The sequence below is a fragment of the Panulirus ornatus genome, chromosome 8, assembly GCF_036320965.1.
Source record: "Panulirus ornatus isolate Po-2019 chromosome 8, ASM3632096v1, whole genome shotgun sequence".
NCBI classification, from domain to species: Eukaryota; Metazoa; Arthropoda; class Malacostraca; order Decapoda; family Palinuridae; genus Panulirus; species Panulirus ornatus.
The window spans coordinates 44,079,745-44,102,406 of NC_092231.1; the positions used below are offsets into that span (position 1 = coordinate 44,079,745).

Here is a 22,662-nt window from a genome sequence, read left to right on the forward strand (position 1 = left end):
TTCACACTACACCCGACGGGACTAGGTATGGAATAGGTGGTCGAGAAGCTACGCAAACTGCATGTTCCACTACTGAGTTCATTACGCGTGGGACAGCAAACAGCCACAGCGGCTTTGTAAAAAGCTTCACAATGAAATTTCACGAGACAGCAGCTAATTGGTTTACGTATCGAACCTTCGTCTTGGATCAATGGTGCTAAGCGTTTCAGATGAACCACCTCCCCCCCAACAATGCTGAACACTTTCCAGCTTTTCCTACAACTGAACCAACAATAATTGTCTCGAATACCACCTTCCATTCGGACGGCTTCCACATCCCAGCGACCCAATTCTTCTACGAATGGAATATAGAACAAATTACATTGAAACGCATCCGAAAATATTAGCACTTTCCTTTAGGAGACATCCAATATCCTTAGGACGGAGGGTCTGTCAGGTAATACGAAAATAGCCCTTATGTCAACCTCCCCATGTACCCACTTTCCTAACAAAACGCTCCAGTAATATCTCATCTAGTTGCTTTCCTGGCGATACCTCGCTGAAGCGGGGGCTTACGTTGCTGCTTCGTGTAGGGAGGGGTAGCGACAGGAATGGATACCATTGTGTATGTATGCATATGTGCGTTTACATATGCGGATGAATAGATGAGCCATTCTTCGTCTGTTTCCTGGTGCTACCTCGCTGATGCAGCAAACAGCGATAATTATATATATATATATATATATATATATATATATATATATATATATATATATATATATATATATATGTTTTCATTTTATTTTGCTTTGTCGCTGTCTCCCGCGTTAGCGAGGTAGCGCAAGGAAACAGACGAAAGAATGGCCCAACCAGCCCACATACACATGTATATACATACATGTCCACACACGCACAATATACATACCTATACATCTCAATGTACACATATGTATACACACACAGACATATACATATATACACATGTACATAATTCATACTGTCTGCCTTTATTTGTTCCCATCGCCACCTCGCCACACATGGAATAACAACCCCCTCCCCCCTCATGTGTGCGAGGTAGCGCTAGGAAAAACACCAAAGGCCCCATTCGTTCACACTCAGTCTCTAGCTGTCATGTAATAATGCACCGAAACCACAGCTCCCTTTCCACATCCAGGCCCCACACACTTTGCATGGTTTACCCGAGACGCTTCACATGCCCTGGTTCAATCCATTGACAGCATGTCGACCCCTGTATACCACATCGTTCCAATTCACTCTATTCCTTGCACGCCTTTCACCCTCCTGCATGTTCAGGCCCCGATCAAAATCTTTTTCACTCCATCTTTCCACCTCCAATTTGGTCTCCCACTTCTCCTCCTTCCCTCCACCTCCGACACATATATCCTCTTGGTCAATCTTTCCCCACTCATTCTCTCCATGTGACCAAACCATTTCAAAACACCCTCTTCTGCTCTCTCAACCACACTCTTTTTTATTTCCACACATCTCTCTCACCCTTACATTATTTACTCGATCAAACCACCTCACTCCACATATTGTCCTCAAACATCTCATTTCCAGCACATCCATCCTCCACGCACAACTCTATCCATAGCCCACGCCTCGCAACCATACAATATTGTTGGAACCACTATCCCTTCAAACATACCCATTTTTGCTTTCCGAGATAATGTTCTCGACTTCCAAACATTCTTCAAGGCTCCCAGAATTTTCGCCCCATCCCCCTCCCTATGATTCACTTCCGCTTCCATGGTTCCATCCGCTGCCAAATCCACTCCCAGATATCTAAAACACTTTACTTCCTCCAGCTTTTCTCCATTCAAACTTACCTCCCAATTGACTTGACCCTCAACCCTACTGTACCTAATAACCTTGCTCTTATTCACATTTACTTTTAACTTTCTTCTTTCACACACTTTACCAAACTCAGTCACCAGCTTCTGCAGTTTCTTACATGAATCAGCCACCAGCGTTGTATCATCAGCGAACAACAACTGACTCACTTCCTAAGCTCTCTCATCCACAACAGACTGCATACTTGCCCCTCTTTCCAAAACTCTTGCATTCACCTCCCTAACAACCCCATCCATAAACAAATTAAGCAACCATGGAGACATCACACACCCCTGCCGCAAACCTACATCCACTGAGAACCAATCACTTTCCTCTCTTCCTACACTTACACATGCCTTACATCCTCGATAAAAACTTTTAACTGCTTCTAACAACTTGCCTCCCACACCATATATTCTTAATACCTTCCACAGAGCATCTCTATCAACTCTATTATATGCCTTCTCCAGATCTATAAATGCTACATACAAATCCATTTGTTTTTCTAAGTATTTCTCGCATACATTCTTCAAAGCAAACACCTGATCCACACATCCTCTACCACTTCTGAAATCAAACTGCTCTTCCCCAATCTGATGCTCTGTACACCCTCTCAATCAATACCCTCCCATATAATTTACCAGGAATATTCAACAAACTTATACCTCTGTAATTGGAGCACTCACTCTTATCTCCTTTGCCTTTGTACAATGGCACTATGCAAGCATTCCGCCAATCCTCAGGCACCTCACCATAAATCATACATACATTAAATTACCTTACCAACCAGTCAACAATACAGTCACCCCCTTTTTTAATAAATTCCACTGCAATGCCATCCAAACCTGCTGCTTTGCCGGCTTTCATCTTCCATAAAGCTTTTACTACCTCTTCTCTATTTACCAAATCATTTTCCCTAACCCTCTCACTTTGCACACCACCTCGACCAAGACACCCCACATCTGTCACTCTATCATCAAACACATTCAACAAACCTTCAAAATACTCACTCCATCTTCTTCTCACATCACCACTACTTGTTATCACCTTCCCATTAGCCCCCTTCACTGAAGTTCCCATTTGTTCCCTTGTCTTACGCACTTTATTTACCTCCTTCCAGAACATCTTTTTATTCTCCCTAAAATTTAATGATAAACTCTCTCACCCCAACTCTCATTTGCCCTCTTTTTCACCTCTTGCACCTTTCTCTTGACCTCCTGCCTCTTTCTTTTATACCTCTCCCACTCATTTGCCTTGACCTCCTGCCTCTTTCTTTTATACCTCTCCCACTCATTTGCATTTTTCCCTGCAAAAATCGTTCAAATGCCTCTCTCTTCTCTTTCACTAATAATCTTATTTCTTCATCCCACCACTCACTACCTTTTCTAATCAACCCACCTCCCAAGCTTCTCATGCCACAAGCATCTTTTGCGCAAGCCATCACTGCTTCCCTAAATACATCCCATTCCTCCCCCACTCCCCTTACCTTCTTTGTTCTCACTTTTTTCCATTCTGTACTCAGTCTCTCCTGGTACTTCCTCACACAAGTCTCCTTCCCAAGCTCACTTACTCTCACCACTCTCTTCACCCCAACATTCTCTCTTCTTTTCTGAAAACCCCCACAAATCTTCACCTTTGCTTCCACTAGATAATGATCAGACATCCCTCCAGTTGCACCTCTCAGCACATTAACATCCAAAAGACTCTCTTTCGTGCGTCTATCAATTAACACGTAATCCAATAACGCTCTCTGGCCATCTCTCCTACTTACATACGTATACTTACTAAAGCTAAAGGGTAAAGCTAAAGGGTAAAGGGGAAGAGTGGTTTGGGTATGTCTTGGAAGTAAAGTCAGGGGTTAGTGAGAGGACAAGAGCAAGGGAAGGAGTAGCACTACTGAATCAGTTGTGGGAGTTTGCGATAGAGTGTAAGAAAGTAAATTCTAGATTGATATGGGTAAAACTGGAAGTTGATGGAGAGAGATGGGTGATTATTGGTGCATATGCACCTGGGCATGAGAAGAAAGATCATGAGAGGCAAGTGTTTTGGGAGCAGCTGAATGAGTGTGTTAGTGGTTTTGATGCACAAGACCGGGTTATAGTGATGGGTGATTTGAATGCAAAGGTGAGTAATGTGGCAGTTGAGGGAATGATTGGTATACATGGAGAGTTCGGTGTTGTAAATGGAAATGAAGAGCTTGTAGATCTATGTGCTGAAAAAGGACTGGTGATTGGGAATACCTGGTTTAAAAAGCGATATATATATATATATATATATATATATATATATATATATATATATATATATATAATATATATATATATATATATATATATAATCATACTATTCGCCATTTCCCGCGTTAGCGAGGTAACGTTAAGAGGAGGACTGGGCCTTTTGAGGGAATATCCTCACCTGGGCCCCTCAGTTCCTTCTTTAGAAAAAAAAAAAAAAAAAATCCCAGCCTCACGCCCGCTCCCTTCCCTTTTAGTTGCCTTCTACAAGCAGGGAATACTGGGAAGTATTCTTTCTCCACTATCCCTATATATATATATATATATATATATATATATATATATATATATATATATATATATATATATATATAATCACTAAATCAAATTACATAATTATCGAATTCTCACCCTCCTTTCAATACAACAAACATTTCTTAGCTCATTGCTGTCATATGGTAGTGTTTTGAGTTCTTGAAAAAAAAAAAAGGGCCCCGTAAGAACATTGTCCCCTCCTTATACATCAACCATTTGGAATTAAGAACTTGACCTGGGTTTCAAGCTTCTAAACAACACTATTGGAGATGTATCTCTGCTAGTTCCTGCTTGTACTTTGTGGTTCCTATCTCTCCTACTTGCTCTTGCTATTTCATACCCATGTTTTTGTCGTTAAAAGTTTACAACTTAATACGAGTACTCGTTTTGACTAATTCTGTGAAGTACTGTGAACATATCATAACAAGTATTCTACATTCTGATATCGAATGCTTAGGGACAAGATTTTTAAGGATTGTCGTCAAAGCTTATGAAAATTTAAGGGCAACGAGTATGACAGACAAGTTGCCCTACTGTCTATAACAATTGGGTTTAAAATTCAGTCGCAGATGAAAGAGGTCATCGACATATTTAGTAATGGCTTTACGCGTCATTAATTTCGGCAAGGAAAGTAAAATCTTTAGATTAATTTCATTTGTTTCACATTACAACCGATTCAATAACATGTATGCGATCTTCAATACCGTGCAGAAGCTTCAGCTGTACAACAAAGTCATCTCTAATGCCTGTTCCCTTCGTAAAGTCCCTTCAAGTGGTGATCAATAGCAATGGGTCTAACGTAGTAACAGGATTTGCGCAGCTTCTTAACCTTAGGTGCATTGGCCTTAACATAAAAGGGTGACCATGACAATCTCTATAACTGAATTTGCCTTGCTCTTCAATATATCAGCCAAGGTCATCTGCATCTTATTAGTGGTAGTGGTACAACAAATGATCTGAGTTTGTACAGTGGTTACGCCTGCAATTATCTTGCAACAATGAACAAGTTTTGAACAATATTTTTAAGTGTATTTAGAAACCACCTTTAAACCTGTCAAATGAAAGTTACTTCAAGCATCCATTCTATTCTCGAGTGTAGCACAAGCCTCTAGTCGCTAGTCTGAGGTTATAAACTCCATTACCCCTTTAAAAAGGGATCCTACAACTGCAAGAAATCAGTATCAATTAAATGAGTTAAACCAGAATAATATGGTTATTAAGCAGAGGCCGGTGGAAAACTAGGAAAGGTTATGGTGCATTTTGCATAACAGATGGGTTGGATGAGAGCAAATGAGGTACTTCCTTCCAGCAAGTCCTAATAAATATGGTTATGGGGATTGCAAGGTACAACACATGATGCCCCGTATTTTCCTCCTCAAAGTTATCAATGTCATTACAATATCCTAAAATATGGTTATGGTGATTGCGAAGTACAACACACAATGCCCCATATTTTCCTCCTCGAAGTATCAGTCTGTCATTACAATGTCTTAACATAGTAAATCATCACTGGCTGTACCCGACTTGGTTAACAAGGAATGTAAATCATCACTGGCTGTACTCGACTTGGCCAACAATGACTTTAAAGTACATGCCCAAGGAGTCTCCATACTAGTTAAACTCTGTGCAACTTCGTAAGTGTACCTTACCATTAAGGGCACATTGGCAGACGTCAACTATAACAGTTTCCAGACTTCTACCTTTATTCCCTGTACCTAGTGTTCCTTACACTACTACTATCTACTGCTCTTAAAAGTTTATTTTGCTCAAGGGCAGGTCCAACGGATAGCACTGAATACAAGAGTTGAAAGAATGTGGTAATTTGCGCAATTTGTTTGTGGACAGAATCCCAGCAATTCACATGTGGGCGAGGAATTGAAAACAAAGCTACCTGGGTTACAGGAGTGCATCATAATTACAACCGAAGTGCTCACTACACAACCAACACCGACTATAGGAGTGCATCTTAATTACAACCGAAGTGCTCACTACACAACCAACACTGACTCTGACCCTTCCAATACCTAGGCTGGTAGTAAAAGTAAAGTATCTCCCTGGTCAGTGGGTACTGACAAACAATAAATTATTACATTCAGATGCAACATTTTCTTCAATACTACTGTCAGGGTTTTATAGCTTATTTTCTGAACATTCACTTGTATTTATAACCTACATAGTCTTAGACTGCATGGCTGAACAGTGCCTACATCCTAACCAAATCATATAAGCAAGGGGAAAATTACTTTTAAGTCTCTGCATCCTAAGTAAATCATAATCTGGGGATAAGTTACACATTTCTGAAGATTTTGAGAGTTCAAAGCTTGTTCCTGCAATTTCTAAAATTTTCTTACAAACATCATTAAAAGCAATGTCGAAGAGCACATTTATAGTTTCAGATCAGATCAAACAGGCTCAATTAATAGAGGGTTGGATTATAGATTCTGCCATGGACTTGCATAAAAGTTATTCCACAACTTTTTTTAAAACGGGCTCAATTAATAGAGGGTTGGATTATAGATTCTGCCATGGATTTGCATAAAACAGTTATTCCACAACTTTTTTTTTTAAAAGATTTCAATTCTTCAGGTTTTCTAAAAATGCAAACATCTTTAACCACTTGTCTGCAGACCCATCAAGTCTTCAAAATATCTATGATCCTAATCTATCTGTAATACAAGATCATGCAATTATCCAAAGCAGCATTTGTAATAATACTGTCACACTTGTACCTACCCTTCACATACTTTTAAAACAGTTTTACAAACCATAACAGGTATCTTCTTTGCTTCTGATTCAGAATCCTTGGCTGTGCATACTTTCAAGAAATACTCGTGTACAAGGCCTTTCCTGTTTTACACTTGTAAATGTACCTCAACCATTACATAACTGTCCTCTACCCTAACTTAACGTAAAAATACTTCAACCACCCATCATGTCCCCTAACTTAACATGAAAGTTTATTCACATTTCATTCCTGAAAATCAAATTCTCATTTACAGGAATTTAGAATATCCTAAAGAATATCAAGACAAAAATGAAACTTGATTAAAATAGATTGCCTCCTTTGATGAAAGTAGGGCTTCTGTCCTTACACATACACAAACATGTTAAGAAATGCACTTATTTTTCATTGCTGATGTCTTCAAAGTAAAACTTCATTCAAATTACTGCCTTGGTAAGTCAATAGATAATGCAACTAGTTAACATGCAGTATTAATTCAATTCAAAACTTAACGATGCAGGAATACTTTGATAAAAGCACATTCACAATCCTGTTCGCATAAACATCTAGATTTAGTATATTTTACTAGTAGTTTCATTAGTAACACTAGGTTTTGATAAAAAGACCTTAAACACAATTATCATGAACTATGAAAACACTGCACTTGAATTTTCCCTGTAACAGCAGCAGCCTTCTTGCCAATTTTAATAGTTACAGGAACTGTTGACCTGGCCATCCTCAAAGAGTACCAAAGAAACTGACATTTGAGATACTAATAATGTTAATACATTCATTTAAAACTTAATTGAAACACCAACACAACTTCTACAAAGGATAAGGAATTTAAATCAGACTTGAAAATTTAAAAATATATTTTCTCAATATACCAACTACATAACTGATATGCACTTGTACATAATTATGACAGCTTCCAAATTTCATAATTCATTTAAAACTTAATTGAAACACCAACACAACTTTTACAAAGGATAAGGAATTTAAATCAGACTTGAAAATTTAAATATACTATATTTTCTCAATACACCACTACATAACTGATATGCACTTGTACATAATTATGACAGCTTCCAAATTTCATCATTCATTTAAAACTTACTTGAAACACCAACACAACTTCTACACAGGATAAGGAATTTAAATCAAGACTTGAAAATTTAAAAATAATATATTTTCTCAATACACCAACTACATAACTGATATGCACATGTACATTATTATGACAGCTTCCAAATTTCATCCAGCGCATTTCCTCTATCAACTAATGGCCTTAATCGATTTGTTCACTACCCAACCATGATCATCTAATGAGTTTTAGTTTTAGTTTGGACATCTGTCCAGAATTCTTACATTCCACAACCCTACTTGCTGTATTTTAGGGCATGAAGAGCTAGCCTCTTGTGTAGGAAAGCCTGCGCTATGTTCAAAAACTCTTGACCAATGAAATCTGCAAGGAAATGCCAAAAAAACAATAGAAAGTATATCAACTGTCCAATCTGAATATTCTAATTCTCTCTCTTCTGGTCATTCACAACCATTAGTCAGAAAACGTTATCAGCTGTATGAAAAGCAAATTATGACATGTAACAGCTAAATGAAATGCAAAATACAAAAGTTTAATTCCCAGCAGCTGTACTGTTTTGTAAATGTGTCGCCCTCAACAGTTTAGTGCTAGTACAGCGCTGGTGGCTGATTCATGTATGAAACTGCAGAAGCTGGTGACTGAGTTTGGTAAAGTGTGTGAAAGAAGAAAATTAAGAGTAAATGGGAATAAGAGCAAGGTTATTAGGTCAAGGAAGGGTTGAGGGTCAAGTCAGTTGGGGGGTAAGTTTGAATGGAGAAAAACTTGAGGAAGTAAAGTGTTTTAGATATCTGGGAGTGGATCTGGCAGCGGATGGAACCATGGAAGCGGAAGTGAATCATAGGGTGGGGGAAGGGGCGAAAATTCTGAGAGCATTGAAGAAAGTTTGGAAGTCGAGAACATTATCTTGGAAAGCAAAAATGGGTATGTTTGAAGGAATAGTGGTTCCAACAATGTTGTATGGTTGCAAGGCGTGGGCTATGGATAGAGTTGTGCGCAGGAGGGTGGATGTGCTGGAAATGAGATGTTTGAGGACAATATGTGGTGTGAGGTGGTTTGATCAAGTAAGTAATGTAAGGGCAAGAGAGATGTGTGGAAATAAAAAGTGTGTGGTTGAGAGAGCAGAAGAGGGTGTTTTGAAATGGTTTGGTAACATGGAGAGAATGAGTGAGGAAAGATTGACCAAGAGGATATATGTGTCAGAGGTGGAGGGAATGAGGAGAAGTGGGAGACCAAATTGGAGGTGGAAAGATGGAGTGAAAAAGATTTTGAGTGATCGGGGCCTAAACATGCAGGAGGGTGAAAGGCGTGCAAGGAATAGAGTGAATTGGAACGATGTGGTATACCGGGGTCGACGTGCTGTCAATGGATTGAACCAAGGCATGTGAAGCGTCTGGGGTAAACCATGGAAAGTTCTGTGGGGCCTGGATGTGGAAAGGGAGCTGTGGTTTCGGTGCATTATTACATGACAGCTAGAGACTGAGTGTGAACAAATGGGGCCTTTGGTGTCTTTTCCTAGCGCTACCTCGCACACATGAGGGGTTGTTATTCCATGTGTGGCGATGGGAACAAATAAAGGCAGACAGTATGAATTATGTACATGTGTATATATGTTTATGTCTGTGTGTGTATATACATGTGTACATTGAGATGTATAGGTATGTATATTTGCGTGTGTGGACGTGTATGTATATACATGTGTATGTGGGCGGGTTGGGCCATTCTTTTGTCTGTTTCCTTGCGCTACCTCGCTAACGCGGGAGACAGCGACAAAGCAAAAAAAAAATATATATATATATAAAATACTACTGTACTTGTTACAATCCTTGTTACTTGAATGTCAAACAAACTATAAGCTAGTGATATTACTAATTACACACAAGCAGCAGAATGACTAAAGATTTATGTGGATTTGCATGAAAGATCAAGAAAGGCTGTACTACATGCTAGAGCAAATCAGAAAAAATACAGGAAAGAGTTAATGCTGGGATGTAGTCATAAATGAACAAGGGTTTAAGGGTTTAAAGTGTTTAGGGTAACACTATTCAAAGGCTGAAGAATTAATAGTTGGATTCAAGGACGTAAATACAGAAATAAAAACTGCAAAGCATGGTGGAGAGAAAACTCAGAAATGCTGTGTAAGAAAAAGATACATGGAGAAAAATAAAAAATGTGCATGAGAAGAAAAAGATACATGGTAGATTGCTCAATGGAATGTAACAAGTTCAGCAAAAAAAAAAAAAAAAGGAAGAACATATGTAAGCATTGTAAGAGACTGATAGGGGAAAGCAGAGATGATTTTAGAATGGAGTTGTGAAAAGTTTCAGGGTAAGAAACTATACATGGAGGTGAAATGAGAGATGGATGTAAGAGTGGAAATGTTAATGCGAGAAATATGGAAAGTAAGTTGCTGAATCAAGTGGAAATAGCAAAAGGATGATGGAAAGAGCATTTTGAACATGAATTTGGGGAGGAGGCAGCAGCAGTTCTTACTAATTTTGAAGAACTGATGAATTTGGGGAGGAGGCAGCAGCAGTTTTTACTAATTTTGAAGAACTGATGAATTTGGAAGAAGGGGAGGCAGCATTTTTTTATAAAATATGCATGGATATGGAAGATGGAAGGTAGAAGATAGAAATGGAAGGGTCTAGCACAAACAGCAAGAAGGGCAATAGAGGCTGGAGGTAGGAGAGGAGAGGGCACCTGCAGTGGATGGGGTTATTGCTTAAATACTGAAGTACGGAGGAAAACATGATAAAGTAAGAAGGGCAATAGAGGCTGGAGGTGGAGAGGAGAGGGCACCTGGAGTGGATGGGGTTATTGCTTAAATGCTGAAGTACAGAGGAAAACATGATAAGAGCAAATGCACTTAGTATGTAATTTGGCATGGAAACAAGACTGCGCATGAGACTGGGTGAAAGTTGTAACTGCTTTTTTATTCAAAGAATAAGGTACCTAGGATGTATATAGCAGTTGTAGGGGAACAAGTCTATAGTCACACGTACATACACACGTCCACACACGCAAATATACATACCTACACAGCTTTCCATGGTTTACCCCAGACGCTTCACATGCCTTGATTCAATCCACTGACAGCACGTCAACCCCTGTATACCACATCGCTCCAATTCACTCTATTCCTTGCCCTCCTTTCACCCTCCTGCATTTTCAGGCCCCGATCACACAAAATCTTTTTCACTCCATCTTTCCACCTCCAATTTGGTCTCCCTCTTCTCCTCGTTCCCTCCACCTCCGACACATATATCCTCTTGGTCAATCTTTCCTCACTCATTCTCTCCATGTGCCCAAACCATTTCAAAACACCCTCTTCTGCTCTCTCAACCACGCTCTTTTTATTTCCACACATCTCTCTTACCCTTACGTTACTTACTCGATCAAACCACCTCACACCACACATTGTCCTCAAACATCTCATTTCCAGCACATCCATCCTCCTGCGCACAACTCTATCCATAGCCCACGCCTCGCAACCTAGTTATATCTTTTTAATTATACTTTGTCGGCCTCCCGCATTAGCAAGGTAGCACAGAGAAACAGACGAAAGAATGGCCCAACATACACATACACGCCCACACATGCATATACACATAATTTTACATTTCAATGTAAACATACACAGACATACATATATACATATGTAAATATTCATACTTGCTGCTTTCATCCATTCCCATTGCCATCCATCTCTATATTAGTAAAATCATATGCAAGAATGTTTAATGATATACTAATGAAAGTGAATAAATGCTGAATAAGGTAATAGCCTTTTTTTCCCCTAAGGATATGTAGGGGATGTGTGGATCAGATTTTTGTTGTAAAGATGACCATGCATGAAATGACAATGCAGAATGTGAATTTTTGTTTTCTTTAAGGAAATGTAGGGGAAGTGAGGATCAGATTTCTGTTGTAAAGATGAGTGTAGAAGCATTAAGTGTACAGTAACAAGTTATATGCATTTAATGTGGCAAGTTATATGGAGAAAGTACATGAGTCATGTGGAATGCTTTATGGGATGTGTTAAGGATATACTGGTTAGGGGGACAACTGTTGGTGTGAAAGCCTCCTATAGAGGATCAAATCCTCATGTAAGTATAGGTGAAAGCCTCCTATAGAGGATCAAATCCACATGTAAGAATAAGAATAAAATCCATGTGTAAGAATAGGTAGAGTTGAGTGCAGGTTTTAGCATACAGACAGGTTCTTATGAGGCAGGGGTGTGATATGTCAATGTGGCTTTTTAAGAATTTATAGCATGGGAGGTAAGCTGCTAGAAGCAGTGAAAAAGTTTCCCAAGGATGTAAGTCATGTGTGTGAGTAGGAAGAGAGGAGAGTTATTGGTTCCCAGTGAATGTTGTTTGCTTATGGATGGGTGGTTCAGTTAGGTAAGTATGCAGTCTATTATGGATGAGAGAGCCTGGGAAGTGTCGGTTGTTGCTCTGATACAACACTGGTTGCTGATTCAGATGAGAAACTGCAGAGGTTGGCAATTAAGCTTAGAAAAATGTGTAAAAGGAGAGTTGAGAGTAAATGTGAATTAGAGTAAGGTTATTAAGTTCAGTAGGGTTGAGGGAAAAGTTAATTGTAATGTAAGTTTGAATGGAGAAAAATTGGAGTTGAAGTGTTTCAGATGTCTGGGAGTGGACTTAGCAACGGATGGCACCATGGTAGCTTGAGCGAGTCACAGGGTGGGGGAGGGGGGCGAAGGTTCCGGGAGCGATGAAGAATGTGTGGAAAGAGAGAACATTATATTGGAGAACAAAAATGGGTATGTTTGAATGAATAGTAGTTCCAACAATGTTACATGACTGTGAGGCATGGGCTATAGATAGGGTTGTATGGAGGAGGCTGAATGTGTTGGAAATTAAATGTTCGAGGACAGTATGTGCGTGCTCGAGTAAGTAATGAAAGGTGGGAGATGTGAGGTAATAAAATGAGTGGTTGAGAGAGCAGATGAGGGTGTTAAAATGGTTTAGACATATGGAGAAAAGGTTTGGGCATATGGAGATAAAGAGTGAGTAAAGACTGACATGATATACATGTTAGGTGGAGGGAACAAGAAACTGTAGACCAAATTTGAGGTGGAAGGTTGGAGTGAAAAAGATTTTGAGCGATCAGGGCCTGAACATACTGGAGGGAAGAGACATGCAATGAATAGAATGAATTGGAACTAAGTGGGATACTGGGGTTGACGTACTGTTAATGGACTGAAACCAGGGCATGTGATGTGTCCAGGGTAAACCAGTGGAAAGGTCTGTGGGGCCTGGATGTGGATAGGGAGCTGTGATTTTGGTTAATTACACATGACATATAGATTGTGAACGAATGTGGCCTTCTGTCTTTTTACTAGCACTACCTTTTCTTTTTTCTTATTTTTGTGGCAGGGTAGTGATAGTAATGGATGAAGGCCATCTAGCATGAGTATGTACAGAAGAGTAGTGACAGGAACGGATGAAGGAAAGCAAGCATGAACATGTACGTGTGTATTTGTGTACAGAATGGAAAAAGGTGAGAACAAAGGACGTGAGGGTAGTAATGGGATGTACTTAGGGAAGCAGTGATGGCTTGTGCAAAAGATGCTTGTAGCATGGGAAGTGTGGGAGGTGGGCTGATTAGGAAGGGTAGTCAGTAGTGGGATGAAGAGGTAAGATTAATAGTGAAAGAGGCATTTGGACAATTTTTTGCAAGGAAATAATGCAAATGAGTGGGAAATGTATAAAAGAAAGAGGCAAGAGGTCAAGAGAAAGGTGCAAGAGGTGAAAAAGAGGGCAAATGAGAGTTGGGGTGAAAGTATCATTAAATTTTAGGGAGATTAAAAAGATGTTTTGGAAGGAGTTAAATAAAGTGCATAAGACAAGGGAACAAATAGGAACATCAGTGAAGGGAGCTAATGGGGAGGTGATAAGTAGTGGTGATGTGATAAGGAGAGAGTATTTTGAAGGTTTGTTGAACGTGTTTAATGATAAGAGTGGCAGAAATAGGGTGTTTTGGTCAAGGTGGTGTGCAAAGTGAGAGGGTTAGGGAGAATGATTTGGCAAACATAGGTAGTAAAAGCTTTGCAGAAGATGAAAGCCAGCAAGACAGTGGGTTTCAATGGTATTGCAGTGGAATTCATTAAAAAAGGGGGTGACTGTATTGTTGACTGGTTGGTAAGGTTATCTAATGTATGTATGACACGTAGTGAGGTGCCTGAGGATTGGCAGAATGCTTACATAGAGCCATTGTACAAAGGCAAAGGGGATAAGAGTGAGTGCTCAAATTACAGAGGTATAAGTTTGTTGAGTATTCCTGGGAAATTATATTGGAGGGTATTGAGTGAGAGGATGAAGGTATGCACAGAGCACCAGCTTGGGGAAGAGCAGTGTGGTTTCAGGAGTGGTAGAGGATATGTGTGGATCAGGTGTTTGCTTTAAAGAATGTATGTCAGAAATACTTAGAAAAGCAAATGGATGTGTATTATAGCATTTATGGATCTGGAGAACGTGTATGATAAGAGTCGATAGAGATGCTCTGTGGAAGGTATTTAAGAATATATGGTGTGGGAGGTAAGTTGTTAGAAGCAGTGAAAAGTTTTTATCGAGGATGTAAGGCATGTGTAGAGTAAGAAGAGAGGAAAGTGATTGGTTCTCAGTAAATGTTGGTTTGCAGGAGGGGTGCGTGATGTCTCCATGGTGGTTTAATTTGTTTATGGATGGGGTTCTTAGGGAGGTGAATGCAAGAGTTTTAGAAAAAGGAGCACGTATGCAGTCTGTTGTGGATGAGAGAGCTTGGGAAGTGAGTCAGTTGTTGTTCGCTGATAAATACAGCGTTGGTGGCTGATTTGGGTGAAAAACTGCAAAAGCTGGTGACTGAGTTTGGTAAAGTGTGTGAAAGAAGAAAGTTGAGAGTAAATGTGAATAAGAGCAAGGTTATTAGGTACAGTAGGGTTGAGGGTCAAGTCAATTGGGAGGTAAATTTGAATGGAGAAAAACTGGAGGAAGTGAAGTTTTAGATATCTGGGAGTGGATTTGGCAGCAGATGGAACCAGAGAAGTGAATCACATGGTGGGGGAGGGAGCTTAAGGTCTGGGAGCATTGAAAAGTATGTGGAAGTCGAGAACGTTATGAATAAGGGCAGACAGTATGAATTATGTACATGTGCATATGTCTGTGTGTGTATATATATGTATACGTTGAGATGTATAGATACGTATATGTGCTGTGTGTGGACGTGTATGTATATACGTGTTTATGGGTGGGTTGGGTCATTCTTTTGTCTTGTTTCCTTGCGATACCTCGCTAACGCAGGAGACAGCAACAATGTATCAAAAACTTGAAATATGATAAGAGTTGATAGAGATGCTCTGTGGAAGGTATTAAGAATATATGGTGTGGGAGGTAAGTTGTTAGAAGCAGTGAAAAGTTTTTATTGAGGATGTAAGGCATGTGTATGGGTAGGAAGCGAGGAAAGTGATTGGTTCTCAGAGAAAGCTGGTTTGCGGAAGGGGTGCGTGATGTCTCCATGGTGGTTTAATTTGTTTATGGATGGGGTTGTTAGGGAGGTGAATGCAAGAGTTTTAGAAAGAGGGGCAAGTATGAAGTCTGCTGTGGATGAGAGAGCTTGGAAAGCGAGTCAGTTGTTCACTGACGATACAGGGCTGGTGACTGATTCGTGAGAAACTGCAGAAGCTGGTGACTGACTTTGGTAAAGAGTGTGAAGGAAGAAAGCTAAGAGTAAATGTGAATAAGAGCAAGGTTATTAGGTACAGTAGGGTTGAGGGTCACGTCAATTGGGAGGTAAGTTTGAATGGAGAAAAACTGGAGGAAGGAAATTGTTTTAGATATCAGAGTGGATCTGGCAGCGGATGGAACCATGGAAGCGGAAATGAATCATCGGGTGGGGGTGGGGGCGAAAATTCTGGGAGCCTTGAAGAATGTTTGGAAGTCGAGAACATTATCTCAGAAAGCAAAAATGGGTATGTTTGAAGGAATAGTGGTTCCAACAATGTTGTATGGTTGCGAGGTGTGGGCTATGAATAGAGTTGTGCGCAGGAGGGTGGATGTGCTGGAAATGAGATGTTTGAGGACAATATGTGGTGTGAGGTGGTTTGATCGAGTAAATAATGTAAGAGTAAGAGAGATGTGTGGAAATAAAAAGTGTGTGGTTGAGAGAGCAGAAGAGGGTGTTTTGAAATGGTTTGGTCACATGGATAGAATGAGTGAGGAGAGATTGGCCAAGAGGATATATGTGTCGGAGGTGGAGGGAACGAGGAGAAGTGGGAGACCAAATTGGAGGTGGAAAGATGGAGTGAAAAGATTTTGAGTGATCGGGGCCTGAACATGCAGTAGGGTGAAAGGTGTGCAAGGAATAGAGTGAATTAGAACGATGTGGTATATCGGGGTCGACGTGCTGTCAATGGATTGAATCAAGGCATGTGAAGCGTCTGGGGTAAACCATGGAAAGTTCTGTGGGGCCTGGATGTGGAAAGGGAGCTGTGGTTTCGGTGCATTATTGCATGACAGCTAGAGACTGAGTGCGAACGAATGGGGCCTTTGTTGTCTTTTCCTAGCGCTACCTCACACACGAGGGGGGAGGGGGTTGTTATTCCATGTGTGGCGAGGTGGCGATGGGAATAAATAAAGGCAGACAGTATGAATTATGTACATGTGTATATATGTATATGTCTGTGTGTGTATATATATATGTGTGTACATTGAGATGTATAGGTATGTATATATGCGTGTGTGGACGTGTATGTATATACATGTGTGTGTGGATGGGTTGGGCCATTCTTTTGTCTGTTTCCTTGCGCTACCTCGCTAACGCGGGAAACAGCGACAAAGCAAAATAAATAAATAAATACATAAATATACATGCACACATAAGACATACATATATACACATGTACATAATTCATAGTCTGCCCTTATTCATTCCCATCACCACCCCACTACACATGAAATGGCACAAGGTAGCGCTAGGAAAAAGACAACAAAGGCAACATTTGTTCACACTCAAGTCTCTATAATGGTCTCATGCAAAGTTAATAATGATATATGATATGCAGTTCCTCCTTGTCACAACTTGGCCAGCCTAATTAATGTTTCATAGCTTACAGCACTAAACTTTAACCAAGTAATACTTTTAAAATGCTAAATCTTTCAAAAATGTTAAACATAAGGTTTCATGCAGGGGGATGGTAACATACTGCACAATTAACAAAAAGAAAAAATCTCAAGCAGCTTATCACTGGTCATATGTGTTTGCTAAAAGCAAATACCTGATCAAAAATATGCCCAACAACTTTTTGCTTACAGTGATCTTCCATACAGCCCTTGGGTATATCATTATTATACTTGATCACCATTTACCTTGGGTAAGCAATGTCTGTTGCAACACTAGCTTGTTATGAAACCAGTTCCTCACTGTGTTAGTAGGTATAGCAGCTTCCTTAAACTTGATGCCTTGCACCAACACCATCTTATACACAACAGTCCCCAACCTCTTTGAGGGATTATACAGTACCTGAAAATTAACATGTTACAATGAAACTTGCAGTTTATGTCATCACAACATACATCCTAGCATTAAAAATTTGTGCACCTCTAGGTACTTTTCAAAAAGCTTAACCTGTACCAACCTTCATCCTATGCAGAGGCTTCAGCCTCTCACTGTCCACAAGCTAGAGCTTTGACCATGAATAAGCAGTAAACAAAAACTTGCCATCTGTTTGTTAAGTTTCCTTAATTCATCGTGTTCTTCAGCATCTAAGTACCCACATAAACATGTAAATTATGAAATTACTAACCCAAATTAGCTTTCTTCCTTATGATTGCGAGTTACATTTGGTTTAGATTCAATCCATGTGCAAAGATCATTAAAATCATGTCAGTATTCGTTGACAATGGCCATGGAAGAAGTAAATTAGAGGTGATCTCCAACCTCAGCCAGTTCAGAAGCTAGAGCCTTCGATCATGAAACATGTACAGGAAAAATGATCTGTGTTGGCCAGATTCTGTAATGTATTGTGTTCTTCCGTAAAGTACCCACACAAACGTAAATTATGAAACCACAAAAGAAAAAACTCTCTCTTCCCTTTAGTCATGACAGTTACTCTCAGTTTTGACCACATCACATGCAGCAGTATTAGAATAATCAACATTTGTTGGCTGTGGCCATGGAAGTGGTTATTAGAAAGTAAATTCAAATTTTAGGAAAATTCACCCTCATCAATTCCCTAACTCTCATCTTACCTAGTATTTATAATTATCCATTTGTCTATCATATCCAAATTACTTGGGGAAACAAGTTTGAAAGGAAGCAACCACAAAGGAATTATAGGAGGGAGAATTGTAATAATGCATATAGCACTTCCATGTTTAGTTTGATACCACACTGGCTGTCACACACTACCACAGTTCCTCGTTTCCTTGGGCTTCATTTCTTCTTTAGTCAAGGTTGTGGTTGCAGATGTTGAATGGGTCATGCAAATATCTGAAAATGTTGAATGGGTTATGCAAATATCTGCAAGTGATATGATTACAAACAATAAGGGTAATGCCATTTAATGCTTCAAGTATAGTTATGCCAATATACCATATGCCACTGGCATCATAAGGCTCCACCGGCAAGTTGCACCGTAAAAAGCTGTTGATCAATAGGGTAAAACAGCAACAAAAACTATGCATTGCAACAATATAAACATTGCAATTTCCCTTAGAAAACCATATTATATAAAATATTCATACATTTAGTGCTTGGGTCTCACTTGTTACTTACAAGTCATGACAGTCAACTCTTTATGCTATCAGACCTTATAGCTCACCACAATCTTTTGAACACCATTGTCCAACTTCCAGGGAGTGTTGGGGCAATACCTGAAAATGGACATGTTAACACACCATCCTATGTCATCACAAAATACATATGATATATGGTAGTACACCTCTATACCCTTGAAAGGTTCACCTATACAAACCCTGTCCCAAGGAGAGGCTCCAAACTCAACCAATAAGAAGCTGTAGCCTTAAACACAAATACCTTGTGTCCAGTACTTTCTAAGACTTCCCTAATATAAAAAGACATGACATGACATGACAAAGAGCCTAATGTACATCATATTCTAAAGCAATAAACTGCTCAATTAACATTTCGAAGAATGAAATCACTTACCTCAAAACCAAACAACCTTGTTTCCTTTTGGTCCTGATAAGAACCATTGGTTTAGACCCAACCTACCATGAAGAAGTTATACTGACATGGATGCCATTACCTTAGATGGATACGCATCATGTGGCAGTCATGTACAGCTGTCACTTCCACGTCTTCTTTGGTTTCATTTATTGTTTGGAAGCAAGATTGTGGTTACAGATGTTGAATCGCTCGTTATTTTCTGAAAGTGATATTTATGACTAATGAGAGCAATACCCACCCTCTAATGCTACTAATTCATTCATCTTGAAATAATACAATAATCGACAAATTCAAATAACTAAAGGCATTTTTGTAAGAAGCAATATTAATGTTACATCAAAAGCTTCAACAGGTTAAGACAAATTCTATCAGGTCTTATGCAGAGAAATAAAATATCAAAGTAAACACACAAATGCAGCAGCAATATTTGGGACTATCATGATCTAGCCAACCCACTACATGTTTTTTGATAACCTGCAACAAAATTCTAAGTCTCAGGATGGCAAACACTACAGAAAGTGGTATAAAAATATCAGTGACATTTATAAACTAAATGAAAATAATCATGCCTTGAAGGAACTCGGCTGTGGAAAACACTAAAGAAATGGTAGAGGATGTTTGGATCAGGCATTTGCTTTGAAGAATATATGCAAGATACTTAGAAAAATAAATGGATTTGTATGTAGCATTTATGGATATGGAGAAGGCATATGATAAACGAGTTCATAGAGATGCTCTATGGAAGGTATTATGAGTATATCGGTGTGGAAGGAAGTTGCTAGAAGCACGGAAAAGTTTTTATCGAGGATGTAAGGCATATGTATCGAGTAGGAAGAGAGGAGTGATTGGTTCTCAGTGAATGTCGGTTAGGGGAAGGGGTGCATGATGTCTCCATAGTTATTGAACTTGTTTATGGATGGGATTGTTAGGGAGTAGAATGCAAGAAGCGAGTCAGTTGTTTGCTGATGATATGACGTTGGTGGCTTATTCAGGTGAGAAACTGCAAGAGCTGGTGACAAAGTTTGGTAAGGTGTGTGAAAGAAGAAAGCTGAGAGTTAATGTGAAAAAGAGAAAGGTCATTAGGTACAGTAGGGTTGAGGGACAAGTAAATTGGGAGGTAAGTTTGAATGGAGAAAAACTGAAGGAAGTAAAGTGTTTTAGATACCTGGGAGTGGATTTCACAGCGGATGGAACCATGGAAGCGGAAGCGAGTCACAGGGTGAGGGAGGGGGCAAAGGTTCTGGGAGCATTGAAGAATGTGTGGAAGGCGAGAACATTATCTCGCAAAGCAAAAATGATTATGTTTGACGGAATAGTGGTTCCAACAATGTTATATGGTTGCAAGGCATGGGCTATAGATAGGGTTGTGTGAAGGGTTGATTGTGTGGGAAATGAGATGTTTGAGGGCAATATGTGGTGTGAGGAGGTTTGATCAAATATGTAATGAAAGTGTATGAGAAAAGTGTGGAAATAAAAAGTGTGGTCGAGAAAGCAGAAGAGGGTGTATTGAAAAGGTTTGGTCATCACATGGAGACAATGAGTGAGGAAAGACTGACAAAAGAGGATATATGTGTCAGTTTGGTTACATGGAACAATGAGGAAAGACTGACAAAGAGGATATTGGTCACATGGAGACAATTAGTGAGGAAAGACTGACAAAGAGGATATTGGTCACATGGAGACAATGAGTGAAGAAAGACTGACAAAGAGGATACATGTGTCAGAGGTGGAGGGAACAAGAAGTGGGGGACCTAACTGGAAGTGGAAAGTTGGAGTGAAAAAGATTTTGAGTGACTGAGGCCTGAACATGCAGGAGGGTGAAAGGCTTGCAAGGAATAAAGTGAATTGGATCGATGTGGTATACCAGGGTCACCGTGGTCAATGGACTGAACCAGTGTGTAACCCGTGTTAAGTTTTGTGGAAACTGGATGGGGAAAGGGAGCCATAGTTTCGGTGCATTATACATAACAGCGTGACTTGTGTGAACAAATGTGGTCTTTATTGTTTTTTTTCCTAGCGCTATCTGTCGTACGTGAGGGGGGGCGTGTCTTCATGTATGGTGGGGTAACGATGGGAATTAATAAAGGCAGCAAGTATGAATTATGTTATTTTACTTTTTCTATTATACTTTATCGTTGTCTCACGCATTAGCAAGGTAGCGCAAGGAAACAGACAAAAGAATGGACCAACCCAACCACATACACGTATATACATACACGTCCACACACAGCACATATCTATACATCTCAACATATACAAATATATACACACACACATATACATATATACACATGTACATATTCCTATGAGTCCACGAGGAAAATGAAACACGAAAAGTTCCCAAGTGCACTTTCGTGTAATAATCACATCATCAGGGGAGACACGAGAGGAATATAACAGTCAGTTGATATACATCGAAGAGACGAAGCGAGGACGCCATTTGGTAAACATGTGATTGGACAATCACATGTTTACCAAATGGCGTCATAGCTTCGTCTCTTCGATGTATATCAACTGACTGTTATATTCCTCTCTTGTGTATCCCCTGATGATGTGATTATTACACGAAAGTGCACTTGGGAACTTTTCGTGTTTCATTTTCCTTGTGGACTCATAGGAATATCTTGATCACGCGCAAAATTGTGATCCTTTCCAACATATACATATATGATTCATACTGTCTGCCCTTATTCATTCCCGTCGCCACCCCGCCACACATAAAATGAAAACGCCCTCCCCCCCCGCATGATCGCGAGGTAGTGCTAGGAAGACAACAAAAGAGACATTCTTTCATACATAAATGTCAATAAGAGCAAGGTTATTAGTATTAGGTACAGTAGGGTTGAGGGACAAGTCAATTGGGAGGTAAGTTTGAATGGAAAAAACTGGAGGAAGAGAAGTGTTTTAGATATCTGGGAGTGGATTTGACAGCGAATGGAACCATGGAAGCAGAAGTGAATCACAGGGTGGGGGAGGGGGCGAAACTTCTGGGAGCCTTGAAGAATGTGTGTAAGTCAGGAACATTAACTCGGAAAGCAAAAATGGGTATGTTTGTAGGAATAATGGTTCCAACATTGTGATATGGTTGCGAGGCATGGGCTATAGATAGAGTTGTGCACAGGAGGGTGGATGTGCTGGAAATGAGACGTTTGAGGACAATATGTGGTGTGAGGTGGTTTGATCGAGAAAGTAATAATAGGGTGAGAGAGATGCGAGGTGATAAAAAGTGTGTGGTTGAGAGAGCAGAATAGGGTGTTTTGAAATGG

At 39.7% G+C, this 22,662-nt stretch overlaps 1 long non-coding RNA gene across 3 annotated transcripts; it reads right to left on the minus strand.

Moving 5' to 3' along the window:
• Nucleotides 1–8,113: 8,113 nt before the first annotated feature.
• On the minus strand, nt 8,114–19,639 carry LOC139749690 (uncharacterized). 3 transcript variants are annotated; one of them, XR_011713017.1, is made up of 4 exons: nt 19,476–19,635; nt 18,457–18,697; nt 17,575–17,728; nt 8,114–8,569 (listed from the first exon to the last, which is right to left on the minus strand). It is a non-coding gene; the product is annotated as an uncharacterized lncRNA (long non-coding RNA). The 3 variants fall into 3 exon arrangements; XR_011713016.1 differs by having other exon boundaries at nt 17,575–18,697; nt 19,476–19,639; XR_011713018.1 differs by lacking the exon at nt 18,457–18,697 and having other exon boundaries at nt 19,476–19,616.
• Between the last annotated feature and the right edge of the window lie 3,023 nt (nt 19,640–22,662).